Source organism: Ursus maritimus, unplaced genomic scaffold (assembly GCF_017311325.1).
Source record: "Ursus maritimus isolate PB19 unplaced genomic scaffold, ASM1731132v1 scaffold_7, whole genome shotgun sequence".
NCBI classification, from domain to species: Eukaryota; Metazoa; Chordata; class Mammalia; order Carnivora; family Ursidae; genus Ursus; species Ursus maritimus.
The window spans coordinates 26766131-26771844 of NW_024426885.1; positions in this window are offsets into that span (position 1 = coordinate 26766131).

Below are 5714 nucleotides of genomic sequence, written 5' to 3' on the forward strand. Positions count from 1 at the left end.
TGGCGTCTCTGAGCTGCTGCAGTCCCTGCCGGCCGCCCACCCGGGTGGGGATGGAGATGGGAGCTGAATGGGAGCCCAGAAAGGCAAGTTAACGGCTCTCCAGATGGGCTGGCCTGAGTCAGCTCCTGAGCTCAGAAGGGGGCAAGGGTGGATGGGTAAGAGAGAGAATTCATGAAGTCAGGCCCTAGGAGCGCCTGTTTTCCTCAGCAGCTCTTGTGGGCCCTGCCCTAGAACAGGCTATCGGGACATAAACAGAGGTGACAAGACTCATTAGGAACAACTAAATGGTGACTTGTGTGCCGCCAACAGTGCTGAGGCAGTCAGAGAAGGTTGCCTGGAGCAGGGGAGGGGCAGGCTGGCAAGGAAATTGCCTGTCTCTCTGGGGACAACTAAAGAACGTGCTTTAGAGAGGATGCTTCTGCCGAGTCAGGAGGAGGCCAGACTCAGAGGACTGGGAGGCAGGCTAAGGGGCTCAGTTTGAGAGAGCAGATAGGAGCAAGTCCAGCTGGCAGGACCGGGATGGTGCTTGGAGGTTGGACCTTGCAGGATGGAGAACTTGGTGAGGGGAGTGGAGGGTGGGGAAGAAGATTTGGGCATACCAACTATGAAGAACAATGGGCACCGGCAGGAGAAGGTGGCCGTGTTGGAGGAGCCTGAGGAGGCCTGACGGCTGGGAGGCAGGGCTGGGGGCCAGGTGCTGAGTCCTGCCTCTCTGTCAGTAACAAGAGTCCCAAAGGTGGCCTTCGTTGGCCTGATGTTTAGTCAGGGTCTCCTGGCAGCCTCCTAGTAGGGACCCTAGTTCAGAACCCTGAAGTCCCAAATGTGGGGCCCCACCTGCATGGGTCATGCCAGGGAAGGAATCCAAAGCTTGTGGAGTCTGGAGGCCCCTTACACAGCCTAGTACCAACCAGAGACAGTCACATCAAAGGCCCAGAAGCCTCTGTGAGGGGTGAGTTCCTCAGAGCTTCTACTCCCAGGGAAGTGTGGCTGACTGGGGCCTGGAATGAATAAGCTGGGCAAGTTCCGGGCCCCCAAGGCTGCTTTTGGCCCCTGCTCACAAGCTCTGTCAGTTCTACTCTGGACTGGATCCCCAGTGTCTGCCGTCATTCCCAGCAAGGGTCAGAGTTGGCAGAAACCCAAAGCCTGGAGTGTCCAGGTCCGATTGTGGCAGTGCGTCTCTTCTCCTTTTGCTTCCCACTTCGGGGCCCTGGCCTGCTCAGCAGCCTCTCCAGGCCCAGAGGAATAGGGCCTCCAGGGTTACAAGAAGGAACCAGTGGGTCATGGGGTAACTGGGCCAATTAACCCCTTCCCACACACAGTAGTCCCCAGAACCACAGAGAAGGATAGTGCTAACTTCTGTGTCTGAAAACAGGGACCTGACCCCATTCCTGGCACCTCCCCCTCCTCCCAAGAGATTCAGAATTCCAGATATTACCTTCAAAGCATGTAAACTCCTGGTCCCACCTCCTGTCTAGGACAACAGGAAATCGGATAGAAAGGGAGCATGCCCATACCTTCCAGAGAGACCCATGCTGGAGGTGGTATCCTTTTGGCTGCTCAATCCGACACAGGAGCCCAGGAGAAGAGCTGATAGAGGGATTTCTATCTTGAGAAAGCCTGCCCAGTTTGGGGTGGTTCTCCAAGTCCGAACTAAGCCAAGAGTGTGTTGGAAGTTTCTCCAGGTACTTCGGAGTCTGGACTTGGTTTCTGGGCCAGCTTGCAGCCCAGTGCCCCATTCTGCTGGAAAGGGAGACTGAATTTTGGAGACCTGGTAGGAACTGGCATCCTGTCTAGCAACTGAGTACCCCCAAACTACCACCCAGTCACCACATGGTCCTGAGGAGGAGGAGAAGGGCCCACAAGCCTGCTTTCTTCCCCAAGCCTGGCCATCATCACTCTATCCCTGAGCCAGAGTTGTCCCTGGACAGACTGCATGAATGGTAAGCAGAATAATGGTCCCCCAAAGATGTCCACATCCTAATCCTTAGAACCTGTGAATGTGTGACCTTGCTTGGCAAAAGACATGGTAGATGTGATTAAGGTTAAGGATTTTGAGATGAGATGATCCTGTGGACCCAATCTAATTATGAATCCTGAAAAGTGGAGAACCGACACAGAGAGATATGACAACAGGAGGAAGGTCAGAGCGATGTGATGTTTCCGATTTTGAAGACAGAGAAAGGGGGCCACCAGCCAAGGGATGTGGGCAGCGGGGAGACGACCCAGGGGTTGAAGGGGTGCAGGGGAGGGCTCTGAGGACACCATGGAGGACATCTCCCGAATCCAGTTGAACCAGGTAAGGGGGCCGCCACTCGCTGCTTGAGTGGCTGTGGAACCTCACCTGGCCCGTGGCTCTGCAGGACTCTGGCCTGGCCCTGACTAAGCAGGCCCACGACCCTAGACACAGTGGTCCTGCCACAGCAAGACACCCTCACCCACCGGGCTCCGGTCCCTCAGCTGAGCTGTCACTGTGCTTGTCTGTTCAGCTGCAGGTTCATTTGCCTGTGTGTCTAATGCGCATTCCGGGCGTGTGCTGGGCGTGTGCTGGTGTGCTGTGCGTTCAGGATTTTGTATCAGTATGTGTGGGCAGCCCCACATACGTGTCTGTGTGCGCACTGATCCGGACCTCTGTGGGCATGCCCCTGTGTTGTCAAGGGCTCGGGCAGGGCCTGGGGGCCGCAAAGGCGGTTCCTGGAGTCCCCTTTAGCGCTGGGCAGGGACGGCAGAAGGTGGCGGAGCTCGCTCTGGACTCTGGGTCCCCGTGTCCGTGGAGGCGGCCGCAGGGCGGGCCGCCTGCGTCAGCCTTGAGCGACCATCAATAGCGCGCGGTTAATTAATTTGATGGGAACAGCAGGGACCGCCGTTTGCATTTAGTGAAGTTCCAGGAACTTCCAACCTCATCTTCATAATTGGCCTCATAAATTGTAAGAAAGAGAGAGATCAGCAAAGCGGGAGGGAGGAGGGGCTGCCCGTCCGTCCTTATTTAATTTTATTGCTGAAATTCATCTTTTTAGCCTCCTCCGGAATCGGCTCTCCCTGCCGGATTTGCCTAATCATGATAAATTAATATTCATTTCCCCGCCTCTTACCCAGCTCCCGCGCTTGGCTGGAGTTGGGGAGGGTCTCCTTCCAGCCCCTTGGCCAGGCCTTGGTGGGAGCCCTGAAGGGGAGCTTGTGTTTAGAAAAGAACGTGGAGCCTGGGGAGGGCTGGAGGGGAGCCAGGGAGAACTCCGTTACCGTAGGGAGGTAGTGGGGGGGGCGGGATTCAGGGTGATTGGGGCTCCCGGATGAGGGGCTCCAGGGGCCCCCTGCCAGTTCCCGGGCAGGAACAGCCCAGAGGGTCCAGAGTGTGAGGCTCTGGTTCCCCTGCCGAGCTAGGGTTAGGAGGGAGGGGCAGGAAAAGTCTGAGAAGGCCCTTTGGAGACCCAGAGGCCCAGACTGGGGGCAGACAGGATGGATTCGGGAGATGGACTTTGAAGGCTAGTTCCAGTGGAGGAGCTGGGCTAGGAGGAGGGTTCACTGCCCGCCTGACCTGGTCTTTGCCCCACAGCCCTGCTGATGAGGCGCAGGCCACCTTGCCCTGGACAGACTCCAGTGGGGCCCTGGCCTCCTCTGTGGGGCCCACAGGTGCCCATGGGCTCTGGCCAGCAGAAGTGGCACCTCCGCTTCTCTAAAGCCTAGGCCAGCTGGGTGGCTGACCTCTGACACTGGGTACGTTGGCTAGGCCATGGGATTGCCCCAGCTACTGCTCTTCCTTGGTGAGGCCCTTTCCCGAGGCCTGCAGCGAGGGTGCTGGGAGGCTGATGCAGGCCTGCTTTTCTCAGTGGGGCCCCACAGTCCAAAGGGGCAGAATTCTCTGCTTCTTGAATCACAATTAGTACGTGAAACTGGGAGGGATTTAGACTATACCCAGCTCTTGCCCTATGGTACAGATGAGGAAACTGAGGACCAGAGGTGGGAGGTGACTGGCCCAGCCAGGGTCTCACAGAAGTTGGGGGGGGTGGGACTAGGAGAGAGGGATGCTTTCACAGCCCTCTGGAGGCTGGGTGTGGTGGGCAGGATTCAAAGGAAGACCCTCAGTGACCTTTACCCTCTCTCTTGAGTGTGGCTGGAGCCTTTAACTATGATGAGGTATTATTCCCACAGTTATGTTACCTTACATGGCAAAAGGGAGCTGATCTGGGTGGGCCGAGTCTAATCCTGTGAGCCCATTAAAAGCAGAGTTTTCTCTGGCTAGTAGCCGAGGGGCAGTCAGATTCGAAGCATGCGGAGGAGTCAACATGCCTTTGCTGGCTCTGAAGATGGAGGGGGCCGCGTGCAAGGACCAGGGAGAGTTCTGGAGGAGCTGAGAGTTGCCTCCAGCTGACAGCCAGCAAGGAAACAGGGACCTCAGTCTTACAACCACAAGGAACTGAATTCTGCCAGTGAGAAGGAGCAAAGAAGCCGATTTCCCCCAGAGCTTCCAGGTGAGAACCCAGCCCACCCAACACCTTGATTTCAGCCTTGTGGGAGTGTAAGCAGAGAATTCAGCTGAGCCTTCCTGGACTTCAGCCTAAAGAACGAGATAATGACTGGATTTTGTTTTAGGGGCTGAATTTGTGGTGATTTGTTCTGCAGCGATAGAAAGCTAATACACAGACTTAGGGGAAGGGTGCCTTAGGAGGCTTCTATGATGGGAAGGAGGAGCTGAAGCTGGAAGAAGTCTAGGGCTCTATCCTAATGCCATTTCCCTTCCCCCATATTCCCACTGGGCAGCAATTGACTGGAGCTGCTCCCCAGCTGCCGAAGTTCCCACTGCTCCCTAATGTTTTATCTGGGACCCAGCCCTTATAAGCATTTCAATCTGTGACTCCTGCCAGGTGGAGCCTGGACCCCCGAATTATGAGGAACAGGGGTTCACCTCTCACAGGAAAGGGTCCTTGACAGGAGGAACTTCTATGGAATTGGCTCAGGCAGAGCCTTCTAGGATGTAGAGAGAGGCAGGCTGATAATTCCGTATACTTGCAAACCAGACATTCCTTCCCTACCCCAAACCAGAGTTTTACAAAATATTTATGCAGGGAGCCTGAGTGGGTGCTGGAAGAAGATATTTTTGATTCCTACTGGAAGGCACTAGCTTCTCTATAGGTTGGAGAAGACCAGTTGACATTTTGCAAGTTATGGCAAGGGTCTCCAGTGAGGAGACCCAGGTTAGGGGCACCACATTTCTGGTTTATTTTAGCAAGATTTTAGCAGTGTTTATTAAGGCCGGCCAGTCCACTTCTAACCTAGGCCTGCATATGGATTATATTCTGTAACCTTCCCAATAGCCTCATGGATTGTTGTATTAGCCTCATTTTGCAGATGAGGAAAGTGAGGCCCAGAGAGGCATTCACTTGTGCTAAGTCACACAGCACGTGAGGAACAGAGCTGGGGTTTAGCTTTGATCTCTGTGACCCAGAAAGCCCAGCTGGTTTCCCTGGCTCCTCTCTAGCCAGATCTCACAGGGCTTTCTTTCTAACCTCTCTCTCCCCTTCTCCCATGTACCTAAAGCAAAGAGACCTAAGTTGTCGGTCTGTGGAGGGTTCCTAATATTGATGTCAGAGGACATGGTCCCTGGACCCAAAACCTGGGGTTTTGAATCAGCAAAAGCCTACTTGCCCTGAGATGGGACCCCTGACCTCTAACCTCCATTAGGGAATTAGTGGTGTGGGGGGCACAGACTCTAAGCTCCA